Source organism: Pongo abelii, chromosome 14 (assembly GCF_028885655.2).
Source record: "Pongo abelii isolate AG06213 chromosome 14, NHGRI_mPonAbe1-v2.0_pri, whole genome shotgun sequence".
Taxonomy (NCBI): Eukaryota; Metazoa; Chordata; class Mammalia; order Primates; family Hominidae; genus Pongo; species Pongo abelii.
In genome coordinates, this window is record NC_071999.2 from 48972141 (window position 1) to 48998075 (window position 25935).

Consider the following 25935-nt stretch of genomic DNA (forward strand, 5'->3'; position numbering starts at 1 on the left):
AAATGAGGTGCATATACACCATGGAATACTATGCAGCCATAAAAAGAATGAGATCGTGTCCTTTGCAGAGACGTGGATGGAACTGGAGGCCATTATCCATAGCAAGCTAACACAGGAACAGAAAACCAAGTACAGTATGTTCTCACTTATAGATTGGAGCTAAATGATGAGAACACATGAACACATAGAGGGGAAATGTGTTCACCCGGCAGAAATGGCTGGGGAACAATACACACTAGGGTCTATGGGAGGGTGGAGAGTGAGAGGAGGGAGGGGATCAGGAAAAGTAAGTAATGGTACTAGGCTTAACACCTGGATGATGAAATAATCTGTACAACAAACCCCCATGACACAAGTTTACCTGTGTAACAAACCTGCACATGTACCCCTGAATATCAAATTACTAAGGAAGAGAAAAAAGTACCTGAATAAAGGAGCAATACAAAGAGTAAAATAAAAAGTGGCTTAAAACTGACTTCTCCAAGCCTCCCTCACAGTCCCTTCATCCTGTAGTGTTTGCCCCCAAAGACACTGGATCCTCCTACCTTCTTCACACTCTTGACCCAGTGAACTCCTAGAGCAGGGTGGGAGGCAGAGTTCCGTGGCAGCCACCACATGTCAGCCTCTGAGTGCCCTCCCAGCCACATTCCCAGAGATCCCTGTCTCCATGCCCCACCCTTCATAAAACCTAACAGAGCATCCTGTGCAGAGTAAGACTGAAAAGTGTCTGTTGAGTTAATGAAAAAGTGAATTAACTAGTTGATGTTACTTTTCTAGGTTTACTCTGGGTGAAAATGAGCCAGGAGAACACACTCTACAAGTAAATTAAAATCAGCAGGGTTTTTTTTATGCTCTAGAGAATGAGCGAGGTGATCTGAGAGGAAGCCCTCAGGCGAGCCCCTGAGCTCCTTGGGCCTCGGTAATGAGTTGAGGTCTAGAGAAGTTCAACGGCCCAGACACTGAGACAGGAGGCTTCTTGGGATTCTGGGGCTTTCTGCTCCGCTAGCGCAGAAATCCTTGAACAGCAGGATCAGTGGTGATTAGAAAAGCTGTCGAAGGAGAAAAAATTCTCAGTTTCACTCAGGGTCTGGCTGCTCTCATCCTCACTATTATCTCCAGAGCTTGTGGGTTAGAAGAGATTCCTTCGGCAAATGGTGAAGAAGGGTTGTAACTGTACGTTTGACTGGAGAATTCTATAGGCTTACCCTGAGGAGTGGGTTTGTGCTCTGGCTGTGGAGACAGCAATGCCAGGGCTGAATGCAGGTATCATTTCTAGAAACATGGGTTTAAGTTTTGTAATAGCATACAGTGTTCTTATCATGTCTAACCTTGGAATACTGGAGCTGGAATCTTCTCTGACCTGCTATGCTCATGTTTAAGGCATTACCTTTGGGCATCATCTTTATGGTAGCTCCTTGCTAACAAACTTCTATGAAGTCCTTTTTTTAGCGGCAGAATGCATCCGAGTCATGTAGCACCAAAGTATGTTACCAGCAGTGAATCTCTGTGGATCTGCAGCAACCTTAATTCTTTCCTCCTCAGAAGAAAGAATTTGATCAAGAGGCATAAGGCAGAGTGCTAAGGCAAATTTTAGAGCAGGAGTGAAAGTTTATTAAAAAAGCTTTAGAACAGGAATAAAAGGAAGTAAAGTACACTTGGAAGAGGGCCAAGCAGGTGATTTGAGAGATTAAGTGTGCAGTCTGACCTTTGGACTTGGGGTTTTATATGTTGGCATGCTTCCAGGGTCCTCCGTCCCTTCTTCCCTGATTATTCCCTTGGGGTGGGCTGTCTGTATGCGCAGTGGCCTGCCAGCACTTGGGAGGGGATCATGCACAGTGTGTTTACTAAAGTTGTATGCATGCTCACTTGAGGCGCACTTGCCTTACCAACTGAATGTTCCTCGAAGGTCATATACCAGTTAAACGCCACCATTTTACCTCTTAATGCGCATGTGTGAGCCTGCTCTCCCAGCTCCTGAGATCTTATCAGGAAGCTGCTGATCACCTGCTTCTGGTTTTTTCTATCTCCTGGGAGACTGCCTTTCCCTAGTGCCAGCTGCAACAAATTATTATTTTAGAGAGATAGTTAACAACCACCTGTCATCACCTGATGGTTGCCTGACATTCCTGGTTGGCAGGGGCCCTTTCCTGATCTGCTCATGTCTGACTAGCAACCTACTGTAACAGTTTCTGTGTTATCTTTAATATGTGAGCAAAATGACAATGAGCAACTCATTGTCCTTTAGAGATTAGCAATACGGAAATATTATCTACTGTTTTATCATTTGAGTCAGAAGAGGCATCTGAGGATCTGTAATATGCTACACTAAATATAAAAACAGAAAAGCAGCTTTTCTTTCAAGGGTATATTTGCTTATCAACTTTCTGGAGAGGCTTTGGGTAAAACATAGCTGTTTTGGACTTTTATCTCCTTCAGCCAAGCACACTGGTGCATGCTCATAGTTCACCTCCTTGTGCTTATGGCGTTCTGAAAATGTTTTCTAGCCCTTAGCATACTCTTTTCTCACGGAGCCAGTCTCTCGATTCCTTGAAATTTTGACGTTTAAAACATATCCTAAAGCTTCTGGCCTCCTTGAAGCCTTTTCAGAAAACCCTTCTCTAGAGCTCTTCAGATTTGGTTGGCTCAGTCAGAGCTTATTTGAAGCCAAAGCAAGCTACATATGTGACTTCTGTGTCTTATTTGCACATTGTCAAGTCTTTTCATTTAACCTGGGCCTTGGATCTGTCCCACATGGGCAAGGAAGTCCTTTGATAGTGCCATGATCTTGAGAAGCATATTCTGCAGATGGTGGATGATGTTAATGGAGTCTAACTAATCAACAGGTTTAACTTGGCAGAGAGGAAATAAGACATGAAGGCCCAAAGGGTGGCTGATAAAAAGGCACAGAGTTACCTGAATGGGCTGTGTTCCATTTTAAGGTTCCTGGTCCAAATGCAATTGAGAACTGTCGTGGCTCAAAGCCCTAGTATCACAACTGATGGCTATTTGGCCATTTCCTGCTTTGGGCTCTTAGTTCAGTTACTAGAGGACATATGCCCTGCAGACTTCAAGTCACAAGTATAAAGAAATCATATCTTTAAAAAAATACAGTTTCCAAAAATATAACATAACTAAATAAAACCCAGTACTGAAGGCAGGAAGAAAGACCAGTCTCTTAATGCTTAGTTGAAGTAGCTGCTACAGCACATGGGACATTTTGTTCGTTTCTTTTATTGAAGACAGATTGGAGAAATGAAAAGCAGTTGAGTTTGGGAAATTAATTATTGTATCATGTTGTCAAATCTTGTAATATTTTAAATGTAGGATTACATGGACATCATCTGGGAACTAGCAGCTGTAAGGCAGCAGGGGATTGATGAGGAAAAGCAAAACGTTCTCGAGTCAGTCATTAAATCAATTTTCCTGAACAAAGGATAACCTTATGTTATATGCGTTCGGGGTTACAGAGTGAAAGATGTGTTCTGCATTCTCATGTACACCAGAGGCATAATCTGACCCAGGTGTAACCCAATCTATGAATCAAAAGGTGCTTTATAACAGGATTTAATTGTACTTGTCTGGAATTTTGCCCCTCATTCTAGTTGTGAGATTTAATTAATCCTTACCCAGAGGTCAGTCACTTCGAGACAAATGCCATAAAAGGGCAGAGAATTATCTCACTGTGAATTACAGTTAAGCACAGCCAGTTTTCATTTTATTACTATTATCAATTGTTTAAAAAACTTTGCTGAATGATTTCATTGTACATGTGCCTTCAGGCTTTCTACAGCAATTTGGAAAATACATTACAGAATAAACCACAAGATTATTAAAATGACATTAAACAGTATAAGGCCTATTTTCAAAGAAGATTGTAATATCCATATTTACTCATATTTCATCTCCTTATATAATTATTCACACTCTGTATTTTGGGGATAAAACTTATAAGCGTGTGTTCCTACCTAATTATCTCACCACTTTCCCCTTAATTTTTTTCTTTTCTTCTTTTCTTTTGAAGGAACTCTGACTTCTAGCAAGAGCTCTTAGGAGAATTTCAGAACTAGAGGCTGAGTGATCTGGATAAAAACACCAGAATCCCTTTTTAATGTTCTTTCCTTTCAACATATCTAATTTTTTTCCTTCCAAAGAATACCTTTTGAGCAAAACAGAGTGGGTTTGTCCTCACCACAGTTGGCAAAGGCTTAGATTAAAGCTTTCTTCCTATTGCCCTTTTATTGCCAGTTTCTTACCTGTTTCTGCCCCCTTCTTTCCTGAGGTGATAGAGATTGGTCCGTGACTGCTGCTACTGCCACTGAGCGAAATTAAGAAGGGGAAATTAAGAAGGGGAGGATGTGAGTAATAGCTCCCTCCAGACATCTGCTTGTGCTTTGGACCCCCAAAACCCTGGGGCAATGGAGAGCAGATCTGAGGTGATTTGCCTGAAGCCGTTGCTTGGTAACTTGTTTTGAAGCAAACACACTGAAGTATTAAATATAAAACTTGAAAGAAAAGGAAATTTAAAATAAAGCCCACCTTTTAATCACTGCATATTTCCCTCCCCCTTTTCTAATTCATCTTCCCTTTTTATCTCTTCAAATAAGGGGTCAGAGGTATATTTCAATCAAGATCTTTACCACAATCCCTTCTTTACACCCAGATAAAGGGTTGGATGTGGGAGGATGGTTTGTCATAAAAATATGAAATAACTTGCCTGGGTGAGTTGCCATAGTAGAAAGAGTGCTGCATTTACAGCCAGATCACCAGTGTTCAGGTTCTAGCTTAGCTATTAACTATTGCAACTACTTAACCACACAGTGCTTCAGTGTATTAAGTTGCAACATGGGTGATATGGTTTGGTTCTGTGTCCCCACCCAAATCTCATCTCAGATTGTAATCCCCACATGTGGAGGGAGGGACCTGCAATCCCCACATGTAAAGAAAGGAAGGTGATTGTTTCATGGGACATTATTTTCTCCATGCTGTTCTCATGACAGTAAGTGAGTTCTCACAAGATCTGATGGTTTTTATAAGTGTTTGGGAGTTCCTCCTTTGCCCATCACTCTCCTGCCACCACGTGAAGAAGGTGCTTGCCTCCCCTTCTGCCATGATTGTAAGTTTCCAGAGGCCTCCCTAGCCAGACAGAACACTGAGTCAATTAAACCTCCTCTGTTTATAAATTACCCAGTCTCTGGTAGTATCTTTTTTTTTGAAACAGAGTCTCACCCTGTTGTCCAGGCTGGAGTGCAGTGGCATGATGTTGGCTCACTGCGACCTCCACCTCCTGGGTTTAAGCGATTCTTGTGCCTCGGCCTCCTGAGTAGCTGGAACTACAGGCACACACCACCACACCTGGCTAATTTTTGTATTTTTAGTAGAGATGGAGGTTTGCCATTTTGGCCAAGCTGGTCGTGAGCTCCTGGCCTCAAGTGACCAACCCGCCTCAGCCTCCCAAAGTGCTGGGATTACAGGTGTGCACCACCACGCTTGGCTCTGGTAGTATCTTTATAGCAGTGTGAGAACAGACTGATACAATGGGCCTAATATTATTCTTAAAATGTTTTTCTATTTCACAAGTATTTGGTAATTCAGAAGTGATATAAATATTGTATAAAACTTAAAATGAAAAATACATACTATAGAAATGTATAGTGCATGTTAAAGGAGGAGTGTCATATTGATCTTGGTTTTTTCTTTGCTTGTGTGTTTCTTCCATTATACCAAGCAAATAGGAATAACCTAATATTTATGTTTCAAGTACTGTGCTAAGTGGCTTGCATGTATTATTTATTTATATAACTATTGGGTACTAGCACCATATCTATTTTACAGACAAGGAAACAAAGGCACAGAAAGGTAAAGTAAGTGCCCAAGGTCACACAGCTGGTAGTAGGGCCTGGAGTGGGTTGAATTTTGCTGCACCCCCAACCCAACAAAAAGATATGTCCAAATCCTAATTCCTGGTACTTGTGAATATGGCCTTATTTGGAAAAGGATCTTTGTATGTGATTAAATAGATGCTCTAGAAATGAGGTCATGCTAGATGAGAGTGGGCCCTAAATCCACTGTGAGTGTCCTTCTAAGAGACGGATGGACACACAGACACACAAAGGGAAGATGGAGACAGAGATTGGAGTAACAGTGTCACAAGCCTAGAAATGTCTGGGGCCACCAGAAGCTCAGAAGTAAGAAGGGATTCTTCCCTAGAGTCTTCAGAGCCAGCATGGCTCTGCCAACACCTTCCTTTAGGACTTCTAGCCTCCAGAACTGCCAAAGAATAAACGTGTGTTATTGTAAACCACCCAGTTTGTGATAATTTGTTGTGCAGCTTTAGGAAATGAATACAGAGCCCCTGGATTGAAATTGAGGGACTCTGACTGCAGAACATGAACATTTGATCACTTTGTTTTACTTTCCCTTTTTATTTGAAATATAAGTAAATTTGGGAGAAAAGAAAATTATCCAAGTGAATATGGTTATAATTGTTTTTGGTGAAGTGGAATGGTTAATTGGGGAAATGTTTTGTCACACAAGCTAAGTTGTTATGTAGGGGTGGGATTGTTGGAACTCTTAGTTTTTTAAATGTCCAGTCCAGAAGTTGCCTAGAATAAATTTTTAAAAATTAAAGACATATTTTCGAAGGATGAAATAGTGAATTAATACCCAGCAAAGATAAATAAAGTTACTGAAAAGTAAATATAATTAAAGCAAAATACAAAAAGATTCTACTTGATGAGGTGAGATTTGTATAACTGTTATTATTAATTATTATGATTAGTCTTTTAAAAATTAATAATGACAATACCAATTTTTGATTAATATTGTCTTATGTTCTAAGAGGGAAAAAAACTATTTGATGGTTTGATAGTTTTATACTGAGCTTTTTGGATTAGACTAAAACTGCTCTGAACAATTTAGCATTTCCTAGTCATATGTTAAGTATTTTCTTTATGTAAAAATTTTTGTTTTGTAAAATATTTTCTCCATTTTTACTGATTTACAAATCTACTTTAAAAAACTTTAAAAAATGTACTTCTCTGGTGGTTGAGAAAAGCTCTAGTTGAAGCTTGCCTCTTCTCTTAGCCTCTTTTCCTGCCTTGCCTCTTTACCAAACCACTTTGCACAATGCAGCCCAGCTAGAAGGCTCAGAAGCCACACTTCCCATGCGCCCCACTCACCTTTCTCTGAGGAACAAGAAGGACCAAAAAGCCTCAGCAAATGAGCAAGTGGGTGCCAGCACCAGTGTCCCAATCCACCTATGGAAGTATCCAGAGCAGCTACTAAGCTATGTCTTTTTATGCTCAGTAAAAACTTAAGTCTGTGTGAGCTAATTCTCTATCTCCATCTTTCATTTTTCTCTTCATGTTGGATCCCACATTTGCAACTCTCTGTTGCAGTCCTCCCCTTGGTTTCCCCCCTAGTCCATTGAATCAAATGCCATTGTTGGAGTTCTTCCTTCTTTTTCCCCTTCCAACCTGACCCTAACCTGGACCTTTTCTAAATTACTCATTTCTGTTAAAGGCACCACATTCGCCCTGGAATGGAGGCTCACGGCTTTGCCAACATCTTTGATTCTGACCCCTCATTGCACGTGCTTCCAGTCAGTTACCAAGAGCTGTTAAGTATATGCCATAATGTCCTTCACATTGAGAGGTGAAGTCAGCTGGACTTCCTGGGTTGAGTGGGGACTTGGAGAACTTTTCTGTCTAGCTAAAGGATTGTAAATGCACCAATCAGCACTCTGTGTCTAGCTAAAGGATTGTAAATGCACCAATCAGCACTCTGTAAAAACACACCAATCAGTGCTCTGTGTCTAGTTAAAGGATTGTAAATGCACCAATGAGCACTCTGTAAAAATGCACCAGTCAGCGCTCTGGGTCCAGCTAAAGGATTGTAAACATACCAATCAGCACTCTGTAAAAATGTACCAATCAGAACTCTGTGTCTAGGTAAAGGATAGTAAATGCACCAATCAGCACTCTGTAAAATGGACCAATCAGCAGGATGTAGACGGAGCCAAATAAGGGAATAAAAAAGTTGGCCACCTGAGCCAGCAGCAGCAATCTGCTCAGGTCCCCTTCTACGCTGTGGAAGCTTTGTTCTTTTGCTCTTCACAATAAATCTTGCTGCTGCTCACTCTTTGGGTCTGCACTGCCTTTATGAGCTGTAACACTCACTGTGAGGGTCTGCGGCTTCATTCCTGAAGTTAGCGAGACCACAAACCCACCGGAAGGAAGAAACTCCAGACACATCTGAACATCTGAAGGAACAAATTCCAGACACACCATCTTTAAGAACTGTAACACTCACCACGAGGATCCATGGCTTCATTCTTGAAGTCAGCGAGACCAAGAACCTACCGGAAGGAATAAATTCTGGACACAACATCCAAACCACCCTCTCTATTTCCACTGTCATTACCTAGTTTGGCCTCTTAGTGCTTCCTGCCCAGGTTATTGAAACAACACTCTGCCCACATGCTTAGACAATTTCCCGCATCCATTTTGATTGGCCCAGACCTTGCCATTCTATTTATTAAATATTTTAAATATCCCTGCTTCCTGTTTCACAACAACAGACAAAAGTTTGGTATTAACAGAGATGGTAAGGGAAAACGTTAAACCCCACTTGAGCAGGACTCCACCCAATTCTTCCCAACTTGGGTTGGCCTTTTAGGATTGGTGCTCTTATCTGGAGTTGGTGCTCTGTGATCACAGAAAACTCACATTGATGTCATTTTCCCTTAAAGTGTACCTCATGCTGAACCACACTATTTCCCATTATTCTGCTGTTTAAAATGCTGCTGCAGTCCTTGTTTCTTAGACATTCAGGACCCTGCCTAGGCTTCAAACATTTGAATGAAAAATTAACAAAGGTAGTGAAGTAACTGGTTCCTACAGATTTATTCTATGATTTAATTATATATTTGGCAGGAAGTTACTCACCCAGAGATACTTCTTTTCTTCCAGAAAGGACAATTTCTTTCTGATAGTATGTCTTGCTTGAGTTGTTGCCATTCTTCCTCAGTACCCCTCCACCATGCCTGAACTCTTGACATCCAAGTAAATCCAGAGATCTCCCTGGAATCACTAAAAGAGTTACTGTTTTCGTTGACAGTCTCACTATTGTCTGCTGAAATTTTACCAGTCAGTTCAAGTAACAGTTGGAGGACACAGTAGAGAAAATGTTTCCATAATCAGAGGTCTTACTGATGTGTAGTCATCAAGCTTCAGAGGGGCTGGAAACTCAAATAGGTTGAGAGTTGGTGAGGTCAAACATGAACTCTCAGCACACCATCAACACCGTGGGTCTTGCCAATTTCTTATACAAAATGCCACTGTTTTTCTCTAAAGTGGTTTATATGCTTAGCAGTAAAGCTGAGGTATGCTCACAGTTTGTTTCTGTGCTGTATTTTGGGACAGGGGCTTGTCCTGTGCGATCCAGAGGCCTGGGCTGGGTGGGCACAGTCTTTTCACAGGCTAATGCTTTAGGTGATTGGCAGGTCCGACCAGTTCCCATGGCCCATCAGCTGACTTTTGGGCTCCAGAGTCCAAGCTGCTTTGTTCATTATTTCTCACTGTCTTGTCCCCCTTCCTTGCTCCTCTCTGGAGTGAGACTGAGAGGCTAGTGCTGCTGTCCCCCAGCCCGTTGGTACCCTGTCACTTCTCAGAGCATTTTCTGTTTAACCAAAATCAAATAAAACAATTGCAACACCAAAACTCGAAGAAACAGAGGATGAAAGGATGCATATGTGTAGCCAGAAAAGCAGTCCCTGGGTCTTAAGGGTGTTGTGCAAATTGAGCTCCTACCCTATTTTCATCTTATGTTTGAACTTTTGTCTTCCCATTGGAATTAACCTTGTTCTGCTCTCTCCTGAGGTTGGAGCTTAAGTTCCCAGCTGTGGCTGGTAGCTGTTCCAAGATGTTTCTTTTACGTAACCTATATTTTTCAGTTCTGAACACAGTGGTTCTGAAGTAAGTGCTTCACATCTGCGTGGGTGTCTGCTATTGTTTGAATGTGTCACCTAAAATATATGTGTTGCAAATTTAATCTCCAATGCAGCAGTGTTGGGAAGCACGGCCTTTTGGGAGGTGTTTAGGTCATGAAGGTTCTGCCCTGATGAATGCATGAATGCTGCTATAAAAAGGGCTTGTGGGAGTGGGTTTGCTCTTTCTTTTCCTTCCTCCTTCCACTATGTGAGGATGCAGCAAGCTGAATCTCATCAGGTGCCGGCACCTTGATCATGGGTTTCCCAGACTCTAGAACTGTGAGACAATACATTTCTGACCTTTATAAATTACCCAGTCTCGGGTGTTCTGTTGTAGAAGCACAAGCAGACTAAGAGAGAATCTCTCTTCTTCTTTGACCTAAGGGTTATCCTGTATTTTCCATCTTGGCTAATTGTTTCCATCTAGAGTGTGCCAAAACTAGAAACTTCAGAGTTATTCTCAATGATTCCTCCTTTCTTTAAGTCACCACATCCCAAATGTGTTCAGCCTTGAAGACTTTGTTTTTCATTTATTTTTTATTTTTATTTCTTTTTTGAGACAGTCTTGCTCTGTCTCCCAGGCTGCAGTGTAGTGGCATGATCTCAACTCACTGCAACCTCTGCCTCTCAGCTTCAAGTGATTCTCCTGCCTCAGCCTCCTGAGGTAGTAGCTGGTAGTAGCTGGGATTACAGGGGTGCACCACCACGCCTGGCTAATTTTTATATTTTTAGTAGAGACAGGATTTCGCTATGTGGGCCAGGATGGTCTCAAATTCCTGGCCTCAAGTGATCCGCCCACCTCAGCCTCCCAAAGTGCTGGGATTACAGGCATGAGCCACTGTGCCCAGCCCAGCCGGGTGATATCACCTCCTAACAGTGTCATTGCCACAAGTCTTACTACCCCACTCTGCCCCTTTTGACTTACTATTCTGGCTGTGTTCATTTATCATGACTTTATGCCTTAGTTCCTGCTGTTTTCTCTGCCCTTGATGCACTTCCACTTGGAACATCCCAACTCAAAATTGCTTCAAATCCTTATTGGAACATAGTAAAACATGGTAAAATACAAAAAACAAAATGAATCAAACAATGCAAACAATCCAACAACTAAAGTCTACTCATTCTCAGAATCAGGTTCATTCTCAGAGCCTTTCCTGATCCCTGGTGTTAGGTCAGGTGGCTTCTTCCTGGAACCCCCACAGGACTGTGATCACACCCTGGCCGCTTCCCACATAGGCTGAAAAGTTTGTTGACTGTGGGAGGACAGGGACCATATCCTACTCATCCTTCTGTCCCCCTTTCTAAACAGACCATTATCCAGAGGGCCTGCTGTGTCCAGCTGATCTGCAGTTGACTACATATCCCCTGCACTGCTCTCCGGAGGCCGATGCTGATGACTCAGTGCCGGGAAGAGAAGGGCTTTTCCTCTATGAGCCACAGATTCTCTTTAAATTGCCTTCAGGTCATGCACACTTGTTGCCATCTTCTTTCTTTACTATAAATTACCAGGATTGCTGGCTACTTTACCTTTATTTTCTCCAGGGTCTAGACTGTGTCTGATAGGATCATAAGTTCTTGCTCTCTGTGTGGTGTAGTAATTATAAATTTTCTTGGTGAGCAGATTAAACATGTAGATTCACGTTCAACTCTGGGGTTTTCCCCCAAAGATTATAATTAATACCCTAGCAAACAGGGATATATGCATCCCTGTTCACATCTGGGGTAGAGAAAGGGCACCCCTTGCCTCAACAGGGAACACGAACCATTAGCTTTGCTCTGATTGGCCTCATCCACCCCAAATCAATCTGGGTGGCCAGGTTCAAGCATGGAAATGTAGCCATCCAAGCTGTTGATTCATCTGCATGACTTAAAGGACTTGAAATCTTTAACCAAATTTGACATAATTTAATTTGGCTGTGTGTAAGCATGATGATGAAATAACACTTTGACCCCAAACATTTAAGGAGAAAGAAATATAATCAGGAAGAATTGTGGTCCAAGAAGAGTAACACCATATTTCCATAGTAGTTGCAAACACAGCCAGGAGAAGCCTGTCAGGCAGCAGGACTTAGAGGCCTTGTGGGATCATATTTAACCTGGTGAAGCTCAGCTAGAACTTAGAGCAGTGTTTGTCAAATTGATCACAGGAGTCAACAGAAGTGCTTGTAAAAAGTGCAGATTCCCAGACTCTCCCATAGAGATTTTAATTCAGTTAGAGCTAGTTGGGACTGTATATAAAATATAAGAATCTGTATTTTTAATAAATTCTCCAGCTGAGTTTTTATGATCGGGCAAGCCTGGGGAATAGTGTTGCCAAAAAAGAAATCAAATCACTCTGTGGTAGGAAGAATAAGAAAGCATCAAGGGCTGGGTAGGCATTTAGTACAGACACTGGTCAATGGGATACAAAATCCTCAGGAGGCTCCAGCTTGCTGAGTGGTAAATCTCTCCACTTCCCATATACACACTAATTTCAGTCCAATTTGGTTCTATCATTTAAACTGTCTCCTTAGAGTTAAATCAATGCTTTGGCATAATTGCTTAGGCTTTTGAATGTCTCCCCTTTTCTTGGAACTCTGTGTAAGATGATGTCTGGGTAATGGGAGTGAAGCTCATGTATCCTCAGTGCATGGGGAGAAGGGGACCCTTGGCCAGGTGCTGGACTTTGAGTGGGCCCTGGCTGTCACCTGCTTTGGAGAGTTAGGCTCATTTTGTTGTTGGTATCTTATAGCTGATGGTCCCTTAATCTTTCTTTCTTGACTTGTACTGGTTGAGGGCCTCTCTCTGCCCACCCTCCTGTTCCTGGCTTTCCCTGACTTGTAAATCTCCATGAGTCTCCCCACATCTGCCATGTGGGGTGCCTTTGGCCAAGGTTCTATCCTCCACAGCTTCTACAAGATTATCTGTCCTGCCTCCTTATCTATTCTAAATCTTTGGATTGCAAAAATACGTTGTGGCAAGTTGACTGTATCTGTTATATACTGCTTCACAATAATCTACCCTAAAATTTAAACACTTCAACAACAAGACATAATTTATTTTGCTCATGAAAATACAATTTTTTTAGTGCTCAGCAAAGACAACTCATCTACTCAACATGGGGGTCAGCTTGGGCAGATTGACTTAAGGCTGACAGATTGACTTTCACGATGGCTCACTCATATGCCTGGCAAATTGTTACTGTTATCTGGGAAGTCAGTGAGAGTGTGGGCTAGGGACATTGCTTCTCTTCATGTGGGTCTCTTCAGATGCTGCTTGACCTTCCTTCCAACATGGTGGTTGGATCTCAGATATGAGCATCCGAAGGGATAGATAATGAAAACCCAGTATCTTGAAACCTGGGTACGAAAACTAGCATAGTGTTTCTTTCTCTGAATCCAGTTCCTCGAGCAGTCATAAAGGCCAGACTTATGAGAAGGGGACATAGACCTGTCTCTCAATAGAAGGGCAGTCAAATAATTTAGGGGTCACCTTTTTAAAATGCCAGTGATCTTAATCTTGAATCTTTCCTATCTAAATTAGGTTTCACTGATACATTGTATTGAAATAATATCAATTTTGTGAGACTGTCAGAGCTAGTTCAACTTTTTAGAATATTAGATATTTCCCTTTGATTCAAGTAATATGGCTCCAATTCATCAATGAAAATATTCCCAAGATGTATAAATTCCAGTTGGGACCTGTGTTGATGAACCCTCATAGACCAAGATGGCCCTTACCACAGTACCTACCTGGAATTTGGCTCATGGAGATAATACCCTTCACTGCAGCTAAAGAAGTGAAAGCTGAGCTTGTTGGGAGACTTGTCAACCAAGTAATGCCTGCTTTTCTTGTGTAATAAATAGCCCTAACTTGGAACACTTCTATTCTTGCCAGAAAAGTGTCCAAAACAGTTCAGATGTGAACTCTTTACAGTATTTCTTTGCTTGAGTTATCTGGGCCTGTAGTTGATTAAGCACAAAGTGGACACATAAGTATCTTCCTGAGAAAACAGTGAGGCTATTCAGTGCCTCCTCAGGAAACACAACTCTTTTTGTAAGGTTTGGTCTCCTCCTGGGACAAGACTTCAGAGATTATACAAACTGTATCTCCCCTGCCAGGGAAATATGCCAAAGTCAGGAGTACCAAACAGACATAAGAATGGAGTTAGAGGTGGAAAAGAATGCGGGTGTCTTTCTTTGTAACAACAAGGAAAGTGTAACACATCTCCCTGGTATGAGTATATTTGTCTATGATGCAATCCTTTGCAATGGATTTAGGAAATCTTTTTGGAGGACCATTATCTAGGATAAACAAAAAGAAAAGCACCTTTCTGTTTTACTTTTCTTGCCATTTCATACTGCTAGAATTACTTTTGGGGGCTTCCTCGTGAATTGACAGAAAGCAGTGATGGTCACTGTGTTTGGTTAACAACTGATATCCAGTCCCTGGAAATTCTGCAGTCCTAGCGAGGGGGTGAAAAGGGGGATGAAGAACAGTGTGGATTTTGTCACTGGCCTTTGTCTACCCCAAGATACCAAGATTTAGTGACTTGGGGAGAGTAAAATCCTGAGGCTCGTGTTTTCTCAAGTGGAACCTTTCATTTGTCAAAGATGTATACATTTATTCTGACTTGGGGTAGGAAAAGTTTACTAGTGTAAACACAGGGTTGCACTATCCGTATGTGCAAAAACACCATCCTCCAGATGTAGCCAAGACCAGATGACGCAGATTTTAATATCTTACCTTTCCTTTTCTCATGGTTTGACACTCCCCTGGGATATTCTATTCTCTAAGCACAAAGTACACCAACACCAGTAGAAAAAAACCTGTTTGCTTCCTGTGTGTTGGTGGCAGAATGTCAGAGCCTCTAAAAAATTCGAATGGAACCTGGTTATATTTCTCATTCAAGAGACACCCACAGCCAATTTATCAAGGGAACTGGGGAGAAATCCAGGTTGGGACTATTGTTAATTGGTTTTGAATTTATGATTCTGAAAAACTTATAATTATGAGTAACTGTTTCTTGGAGTCATCCCAAATTTATTCCAAAACAAGAAGCAATTATTCTTAATGTATTTGAAATGCATTGTCCCTATATCTTCAGTCTTGAATATACTTTGACTCCACCTCCAAGTAATTCTCATATGAATTAATGTATTAAGTGTTCCCTTTTTAACCTTTTACATTTCTTGTGCTAATGTACTTCTATTTTAATCTAATTATTATTCTTTTAAATATCAGATCTCAAAATGCAGCACATTAAAAAAATGAACTGCAAAGCTATTCTTTACAAGGTATGAAGGTAATCTGCCCACATTGTTGTCTTGGTGATTGGATTTTCTTCTTCACTGTTTTCCCATGTGGACCCCAAAAGCCCAAAAGTTGTATCTTCAGTGTAGTTGGCCTTTCTTCACAGAAGAAGATAATGTTTCTCTTGCTATATACTTGTATATTTTCTTTATTTTGCTTCTTGTTTCAAGTATCTGTCCTATGCTTCAAGGCTTTAGATTTATTTTTCAATTTTCTCTAGAAGACCATTCACAACTTGGTTTTCCAGATCTTCTTTTTATTTTATCTAGAACGTTGGATGAGAATTCTGCCTTCTTCGTGGCTAGTTTTCCCATGACCTCTTCTTTTATTTATACTGACTATGTTGTGTTTACTTTTATTGACTTCTCAATTGGGTTATCCAGGCCTTTTCCTTGATTCATAAATCCTGGGTTCACTTGTGTGTTCTCTCTCTCTCTCTCTCTCATAGAAAGCAGGTGCATAGTGGATAAGTGGACTGTAGACATAGGTTTGGGGATGTCAGTTTTATATTTATTTAGAAGTTGACTGACAGGATCAGAATATGGAGGATAAGCAGATTGAACCAGAGAAGCTATATTTCAGAAAAATGTGAATTATTTTTGGAAAATTTGCTTGTAATATCTATAGAGAGAGGGGATGCCAAGGTAAAGGACCTGATGATAAAGATGCCAGATGAATACCTACAAAGGATACAAGAATAGGACTGCATTTCCATGGTGATGAAAACCTAAATGTTAGGGAAAGACTAGTCATCAAAGAAATAAAGAACTTGAATGAGGGTAGAGGTCAAGGTTGCAGTGAGGTCATAGGGTTCTGATTATGAAACCCAGAGGAAGGAGCAAATTAAGTAGCCATGACTCCAGAATTAAGACTCAATGACTTAAGAAAGGAATCAATATTAGACTCAACCTAAGGCAAGTGTATCTGGAAGCCCATGTAAAGAGTTTCCCCAGAAGACCAGCAAGAGGTAGATTGAAATTTGGAAAAGCTAGACTTTGGGTGTGTACTCTGCAGACTGAGCAACTGGCTGGATAGCTATAATTTAGCCCTCTGGGTAGAGTTTGTCACCTGAAATAGCAAGGCCTTAAGGCAAAGCAAAGTCATAAAGCAAAGGAGTTGATGTTTGAAGATGAGACATTAGGCTCTGACTCTTCTCCTAACTGCTGGGCAGTCTCTGCAGATAATGGAATTTCAGGAGCCCACTGTTTCAAGGGGTGCTTGGCAGATATTTTCCATCATTGTTCTTTAATTTCTTTTTTACTTTGTTGCACACTATACTATGAGTCACTTATGATAGATGTTCCTACTTTTCTTCTTTATTCTGTCTCTAAATTATTAGGAGCTGGGGATATGGTAAAGATTAAATGAGACCCAGTAGGAGGAAGCACTATATGAGCAGAGGAACATATAAACTGAAGGCAATTTCTCTGAATTGGGATTGGATTTTGAGGGTGTACTAATGCTGTTATTCTCTGATTTCATTAAGATCAAGTGAACTCTAAGTGTGGCATCATAATATTTTAGATAAATATTTTTAATATTTAATATTTAAAATATTAATCTAAATATAATAATATTTAGATAAATATTTTTCAGCAAACATTTTTTGAGCATGCAGTGGGCATTTGGGCCTAGTCTAAGCAATGGAGCTACAAGGTGAAGAATTGAGGCTGCTATGGGGTCTGTAGGGGAGGCCAGGGGCACTCAGTTTTGTGCAACTTCAAGTTAGTGTGATTTGCAGGACTCTCTTTAAGAAAAAATTTTGAAATTACAAATATAAATTTAAGTATAAAAAGGGAAATTTTATTTAAAGTGAGAAAAGAAATGCCAACAAATTTCAAATTAAAAAAAAAATCTAACAAATACCACAAGCATCACAAAATCCAAGGGAAAAAACCCTACATGGTATTTTTCTTAACAAACTGTCTAACAAACCTCTGTTAGATTTTTCCTCGTATATATTGGCTGTGTACTCTTTGATAATGTCTTCATGTAACAGTGACTTTTAAATATGATTTTCTATAGAGAGACCAGAAACATAATTCGGTCTCTCCTCTTGCATGGTTCATTGAATTTTGTTTTTTTAATTATTGATTTTTTGACCAGATCTGATTGAAAGCCAAATCATTCTCTTACAATTTTGTATACTTAAAGATTGGAAAGAAGTTCAATAGATTTAAAACCTTGTTCCACCTAAGTACCTTCACAAAGTGCCGGGCACATCAGGCCATTCTTACTGTGATGTAGCCTCTGGCCTTGCCTGCCCCTGAGCGTCACAGCACAGGGTGAATCAGCCCCATGGGCAGTAGGAGGTATTTCTAGAAGCCAATGCTACACCAGACAGCTAGTGTCACTTCGCTAGACATTGAAGTGATTATAAACCACATAAATATAGCTTATTAAAGCCAAATAAGTGATTCTCTAACTCAACTCTCCTTAAGCTGAATCCCCAAAATGTCAGCCATTCCAAGCTACCCAACTTGAGGAGACTTGTACAAAGGGAATTAGGGACTGATCAGAGTAGAAAGAAACCCTAGACTTGACCTGTCACAATTAAAATAGATTAGAGCTGCAAATTTTACAAAGTTCTTGGACCTCAGGAACATATGAGACCCAGGGTCTTTGAAAATAAAAGGCCCTGATGCTGAAGTTTAGTTAACCTGTACATCAGTCTGCCTCTGGGGAGGCCAGTAGGTAACCTGAGTGGGCAAACGAAGACTCCACAGTGGTATTAAACTTTGAGCTAAGTCTTGAAAGATAAGGAGATATTTTTTAGGAGGTCAGTGGAAATGGCCAGGCCTAGTAGGAGGTGCCAGCAAAGGAGAAAAAGAAGAAATGGTAAGAGAGAAAGAGAAGGGGAACCAGGTGAGAATGACCTCTTTGGAGAGTGTTAGAGAAACTTTCAACAAGAAATGGTTAAATGTTATTAAAAATGGAGGTGGGTCCAAGTAGTTGAGAACATGAAAGAGTCTATTGTCAATCAGGAAGCCACGTGGGGATCTTTGTCAATGCAATCTCAAAGACCTAGTGGAAGTCAAAGCCCAGTTTTAATGAGCTGAAAAGTGAATAGATTACAAGCAAGTTGACTTTGATAGTTCAAGAAGTGCACCTGGGAAAGAAAGAAGATGCATAGTGCTGTGGTTATAAGAAAGCTTGGAGATGAAGGACTCTTCATTGGTATTTATTTTTAATTAAAGAAGAGTTTAACCAAACATGTCAAGAATGCCCCGTAAGTGGAGTGACTTCCTGGTCTGAGCAGTGGGCATGTGGTCTCCATTTGCTTATAATTTCACTTACCCTTGCTTCTCAGTACTCTAAAATTTTCAGGAATAGCTTACCAACACCAACCAACAGAGCAGTAGACAAGTCCTCTGGAGAGTGTATGTGCTCATCTTGACATTCCAAGGAATAGCCCACACCTTGCCCCTGCCCTGTGGTCCCATATATCAGAAGTACAGCTGTTCACATTCTATTCTTCTCTTTTCTCCCAGCTTCCAATCTCATTCCCCCCCCAACCTCCCCCCTGCATCAACCCTTCAACCCCTCTCTCTCCATCATTTTTTTGTGTGTGATATGGAATATTCTCCATGCAACTAGCTATTCTTCACAGATAGAGGTTTTAAATGGCTGCATTGTATTCTGTGACATGAATTAATCATTACTTATCTTAAATCTCCTCTCGTTGGACATTTGATCTGTTTCAAGATGATTGTTCAGTCATCTAAATTTTTGTATACAATGGTGATTTCCTGAGGATATATTTCAAACAATGTCAAGAAATGGAATCACTTGCACAAAATGTCATGTTTTTATGGCTTTTGACATATATTACCAAATTGTTTTCCTGGTAACTCAAATGCTTGATGATAACGAAGCTCTGAGAGAACGTAAGCCTTTGCCTTTGGTTGAACACATTTACATAACATGGTAAAATGGAAAGCCAGAAGAAATCATCTGACACTCTTAGGGAAAAACCAGATTTGATTGTTTTTGCCCATATTTTGAATTTACTAAGTTATACAGTGCTGGCCTCCACATTTTCCACTTGTGAAAATGTATTAAGATAAATTCAGACATGCAGCTGAATTTCTCTGGTTCCCAGACTGTGGTTATTCCCTTGATTGGTCAGCCTGGGGTGAAAAGCACTTCCTGGCAGTCAGCAGGTGTATTGTGCTGGAATCTAGAAACATGAGAACCAACAAGAGGAAGGCTTTTTCTACCAGATTAAACAAAAGGCATAGTGGATGCACAAGGGGTAGCAGTAAACATAACCTCAAGGAAAGGGGCTGAAGGAACTACCTCCTGTCTAGTACCCCACAGGGTTCTGAGCCTGGTCCCTTCCGGGTTGTAGTCTCTGATCCCCAGATTCTAGGATCTTGCTGAATGGCCTGAGGACAAAAGACATTTTCCAGAGGCTTCCCTTAAGAAGGGTTTGCCAAATTTCTGGGACTACGTACAAAGCTTGAGCCACAGAAAGCCTGAGTGATCCGTGAATACAAACACATCAGTAGTGAAGTCCAGCTTTACATTTTTGAAAAAAGCTGCTTTTGAAAATGTCTTGGTTTTCAAAATAGTACCTTTCCCAAATTATATTTATTGAATAACATCAAACAAGAAAGCTCTTTGATAAAACCCTGCCTATTTCTGGAAGGGTAGAGATGGGAAGATGTGGATGGGAGTAATGTTTGTTCACAGGCTCTTAGCTGCTGAGCTTTGATCATTCTGCAGAAAAGAGGTAAGATCATTATGCCACCAATCCGTACCCTCAAACTGAATCTTGTTAATAAGTCTTGTCTCATCCACTCCATTAATGATTAGCAAATGACTAGAACTCTGGCCAAAAGGCTTAGACATCAGGATGAATGTCAAATAACAGCTGACACTGCCAACTAAAAATAGCACTTTGAATTTAAATGGGTGACTCAGACTTGATTTCCTACGCTTGCCTGGGATAATAAGGTACAGAGCAGGGTTGTTTTACGTTTTTCTTTTTTCTTTCATGTGAAAGGAGGGTTTTATTGCAATCATCTGGGCAGTGAGCTCAGAGTCAGCTCTGTGGAAGTTGAGTGCACCCAAACTTCCACCTCCAAGGCCCTGGGGGCACCTGGCACTGTCGGCTTCCTAAGCACATCTGTGCACTTGACCTTGCAGTCCAGGTCAGCAAAGAATGAGAGATGGTTTAGGAAGTTACGTCAAAATTTAACACCATTTCCAGAAACTTCTCCCTTTGTATTCTTCCCATCATTCTGCTTCACACAATGGGACCAATTAAAAGGCTAACCAGTTAATGAAAAATAACACAAGCTGCATAACCCAGGACACCTCTTGACAGAGATGGCAAACTGGAAAACCAAATGTGTCTTTCCAGAATATGCCCATATATATAATGAATATTGAAATGTTGGCCAAATTGACCAAATAAATATTTAAATAAAGTCTACAATGGAACACTACATCTGTTGTTCATTTGAGTTAAATACATTTTCACTGAATTAGTTAATTAATATTTGCTAATCAGATTGGTCAATGAGGTTTTCCTAGTTTCAAACAGTGACAGAATATGTCAGGCCCACAAAAGATGTTTCAACTATGTATTCTCAAGGTTTTTGCTCCATCAAATGCATACCCCTGGAATCTAGATAAGTCTCTATTTACATACAAGCATCTCCTCCCCTTGTATATTTTCCCACCCTACAGCCCATTGCCAGATCCCGTTGTACTCAGGGAATATCCTGTCTGCCTAGGCTCCCTTCCTGGCTATTAGAAGTCAAAGCCCTTTGCATGACAGTAAGAATGGAGCCTGAAAACAATTCTGCAAGTCTGGTTTCTACAGGGATCATGGGCCAATAATACCTGTCCAGAACTCATTTACCAGTTCCAAGTGGGACAGCACAGCAAGAGGACATCAAATTGTGAAACCTACTAGTTAGGAGCTAGGCAGAACTGAGGTTATGATGAGGTTCAGAGTTTAGACAATGAAGCTTTGAGGAAAATTCCCACAGCTGGGAATTCATAGCAGCTTTACTGTGCTTCTTAAACCTCAAACTTAGGTGTGGGAGAAGCACCTGGAGTTGATACAAAGTAGATACAGCAACCAGTGGCACTCAAATTCAGAGTCAGAGCTCCCAACAAAACTTGATTAAGAAATCACAACCTACTCCATTTCTTGATTCCCTGACCAGGAATCAAATGTGGGCAGTGGCGGTGAGAGTGCCGAATCCTAACCACTAGACCACCAGGGGAACTTAAACCTAGGAATCCAACTTACAAGGGACATGAAGGACCTCTTCAAGAAGAACTACAAACCGCTGCTTAATGAAATAAAAGAGGATACAAACAAATGGAAGAACATTCCATGCTCATGGGTAGGAAGAATCAATATCATGAAAATGGTCATACTTCCCAAGGTAATTTATAGATTCAATGCTACCAATGACTTTCTTCACAGATTTGGAAAAAACTACTTTAAAGTTCATATGGAACCAAAAATGAGCCCGCATCACCAAGTCAATCCTAAGCCAAAAGAACAAAGCTGGAGGCATCATGCTACCTGACTTCAAACTATACTACAAGGCTACAGTAACCAAAACAGCATGGTACTGGTACCAAAACAGAGAGACAGATCAATGGAACAGAACAGAGCCCTCAGAAATAACGCCACATATCTACAACTATTTGATCTTTGACAAACCTGAGAAAAACAAGCAATGGGGAAAGGATTCTCTATTTAATAAATGGTGCTGGGAAACTGGCTAGCCATATGTAGAAAGCTGAAACTGGATCCCTTCCTTACACCTTATACAAAAATTAATTCAAGATGGATTAAAGACTTAAATGTTAGACCAAAAACCATAAAAACCCTAGAAGAAAACCTAGGCATTACCATTCAGGACATAGGCATGAGCAAGGACTTCATGTCTAAAACACCAAAAGCAACGGCAACAAAAGCCAAAATTGACAAATTGGATCTAATTAAACTAAATACCTTCTGCACAGCAAAAGAAACTACCATCAGAGTGAACAGGCAACCTACAAAATGGGAGAAAATTTTCACAACCTACTCATTTGACAAAGGGCTAATATCCAGAATCTACAATGAACTCAAACAAATTTACAAGAAAAAAACAAACAGCCCCATCAAAAAGTGGGCGAAGGATGTGAACAGACGCTTCTCAAAAGAAGACATTTATGCAGCCAAAACACACATGAAAAAATGCTCACCATCACTGGCCATCAGAGAAATGCAAATCAAAACCACAATGAAATACCATCTCACACCAGTTAGAGTGGCAATCATTAAAAAGTCAGGAAACAACAGGTGCTGGAGAGGATGTGGAGAAATAGGAACACTTTTACACTGTTGGTGGGACTGTAAACTAGTTCAACCCTTGTGGGAGTCAGTGTGGTGATTCCTCAGGGATCTAGAACTAGAAATACCATTTGACCCAGCCATCCCATTACTGGGTATATACCCAAAGGACTATAAATCATGCTGCTATAAAGACACATGCACACGTATGCTTATTGTGGCAGTATTCACAATAGTAAAGACTTGGAACCAACCCAAATGTCCAACAATCATAGACTGAATTAAGAAAATGTGGCACATATACACCATGGAATACTATGCAGCCATAAAAAATGATGAGTTCATGTCCTTTGTAGGGACATGGATGAAATTGGAAATCATCATTCTCAGTAAACTATCGCAAGAACAAAAAACCAAACACCGCATATTCTCACTCATAGGTGGGAATTGAATGATGAGAACACATGGACACAGGAAGGGGAACATCACTCTCTGGGGACTGTTGTGGGGTGGGGGAAGGGGGGGAGGGATAGCTTTAGGAGATATACCTAATGCTAAATGATGAGTTAATGGGTGCAGCACACCAGCATGGCACATGTATACATATGTAACTAACCTGCACATTGTGCACATGTACCCTAAAACTTAAAGTATAATAATAATAAAATAAAAAAAAAAAGAAAAGAAGAGGCAGTTTCTAAGTTGTTTACCAAGAATTTACATTAAATTAACACAAGTTATTGATTGGCAAAAAAAAAAAAAAAAAAAGAAATCACAACCTAGTCAATTCTCAGCCTGTAGGCTAAGATCAAGTGTAAGAAAATCGCAGCCCATAGACCCTAGCCCAAATAAACTGGACTCTTCCCGCAACTATGCTGGCCTTTTGCAGTAAGCCTAAGTGCTTTAAGGATGTATCTGTTCTGGATCTCACTGTTAGGCTGTGGTCAGACAGGCTGGTGAGCTGGGAAAAGCCTTTGTGAGGCCCAGAAACTCTTTGGTGGCTGGGAGCTCCTTGGGAAGGGGGAAATCCCCTCTGGCCTTATCTGTCCAAGCCCTGCTTTCTTCTCTCCTCTATCTCTCACCTCTTTCCTCTCTCCACGAGTGCCTCAGAACCATCAAACCCTCCAGTGCCTTAGCCCTGATGTTAGGACGCTGTTGGAGCCTTGGGCGTGGCTGCTGAGCACCCAGTCTCTGGAAGTGAGTAGTCCATTTGTTGAGATGGATAGGGACCTGGCACAGGGACCCCGTGGCTGATACTGTCTTGTTCCAGTGCTGGTTTTGAATCTTGGCCAACAGAACACAGCTCGTGCCACATGCAGTGAGCATAGCCCCTCCTTGGAGCCTGCCTACCTTTTCCCAAAGGAAGAAGAGTGGACAATTTTGCAAACAGGAAAGGAGAATTTATGTGCTTCAGGAAGGGCAGTGCCCCTAAGAGGGAGAAATAACACTTGTTAAGAGGGAGAAGCTGTGTCTAACTGTGTCTTTCTTGGTTTGCCTTAATGTGGGCCATTCAGTGGCTTCTCAGGAGAGGGATAGGAGCGAGGGAGGGAGAGAACGGGAGAGATGCAGGGAAGGAGATTAACCTGGCATCTTGTTATTGCAAAAGAAGTGCCACAGGAAATAACAATGTCTAGAGAAAGAGTAAATAAAGTGCCCCTGTGGCACAAGAAGGAATGGGGTGAAGGATGGACTTCCTATTGAAAACTGGACATCGGCAGTGGAAGCTGGTTGTGAGTCACTCGGACTTGTAAGCCATGAAATCTTTCATTAGGTTGGAGGGTGGATGGGTTACTTTCAATAAATTATTTCCAGGGATTTTGCTTGTTCCTCAAATTCCTTTCTGAATGGATCTGGGATAAACTGCTGAATCAAAGTGCCAGGCAGGAGCTGCAGCGTGGCCACTCAAATGATGAACAAGGGTAAGGGAAGGCCCAGCAAACGGCAGGATCTGAAGTTTCTGGCACCAAAAGAAAAGCTTAGAACCCAGGTCCTACCTTGGAATTGCCCTTTATTATAAACTTTTGAATGATATGAGCATAAAGCAAAGTTAGTTTCTGATTTGTTAGACTCATTATGAAAATATTATTGGTAATACAGAACTCAGGTAAGCAAATACAATATCATAAAAGTCTAAAAGTGACCTGGTGAACTCTACTCTACTTAATGCTATTGGATATATGATCCCCATGTGAAGTTTCCTTTTTTGAAGATTGATTTAAGAGCCCTTCAACACTGATTGGATAAGGAGGAAAATGGCAACTACAAGATTTGAAACCCAAGTGGCCAAGGAAATAGAGTTGCCATTGTTGGAAACAGAAAGGACCCCAGGAATGACTGGCTTGAGAGAAAGCTGATGTCACATGCTGAGTGTGAGATGATAGAGAGATACCGAGTTAGAAACAGTACCTTGGAGGCAGGAGTGACTTGGAAAAAGTTCTAGGAATTAGTCGTAGTAGAAGCCAAGGAAGTAGATATGATCAAAAAGTGAGAGATGGTGAGGGAGCAGAGAAGGATGCCAAAAAGACACCTGGAAAACCCAACTGTGTGGGGATTGGCCAAGGACAGGAATCCCTGGAGATGGAAATGAGGAAATAAACTAAGGAGAGAACCAGCACAGAGCATTTGTATGGAGGCCAAGGGAGAGTGTGATCGACAGTGGCCTACAAGGCCTTACTTAGATGGCCTGGGTTCCGTAGCTCTCTGACCCCTTCCTATGAGCTTTCCCTCAACTTTTTCCTCTCTAATGCCCTGGCCTCCTTGCTGCTCCCTGAACACACAGACATGTCCTAAGTTAGGGCCTTAGCACTGGCTACAACCTCTACCTGGAGCACCCTCTCTCCGAGGTCCACGTAGCTCTCTCTCTCTCTCCTCCTGCAAGTCTCTGTTGTCACCTTCTCAGTGAAATGTACCCAACCGCCCTTGCAACACCAAGACTTCCTCCTACCTGCACTTCTGTGACTCCCTACCCTGCCCTATTTTTCCTTTTTTCTCTAGCTTTTGTTTATTAACACTAGATCATTTACTTACTAATTTGTCTATGTAGTGAATTCATAACCACTACTAATAATTTACATATTATGTATGTTATGTAGTGTCTGCCTCCCTACATCAATAAAATATAACCTTTATGAAGGCAGAGATCTTTGTTTTATTAACCTATCCTAAGTGCCTAGAACAGTGCTTGATGCAGAGAAACACTCGATGACTATTTGTTGAAGGAAGAATGAACAGCCTTGAACGCTGCTGAGAAGGAAAGGAGAATGGTACCGAGGCAAGGTCATTGGATGGATGTTTTAGGAAGTGCTTGGCAATGCTAAGGAGAGCAGTTGCAGGAGAGTAATTGGAG

The 25935-nt window shown here is 41.1% G+C and overlaps 1 protein-coding gene across 6 annotated transcripts in view; it reads left to right on the forward strand.

The window, feature by feature from the left end:
- LACC1 (laccase domain containing 1) overlaps positions 1-25935 on the forward strand; it is a 171234-nt gene that overhangs the window by 102165 nt on the left and 43134 nt on the right. Inside the window, exon 10 of one of the 6 annotated variants that reach the window (XR_010136681.1) lies at positions 4280-7745. The exons of the other annotated variants lie outside the window; for them this stretch is intronic. The gene's annotated coding sequence lies outside the window, so the exon portion shown is untranslated. Of the gene's footprint in view, positions 1-4279; positions 7746-25935 lie in introns of those variants that run through there. 6 annotated transcript variants of the gene reach the window in all.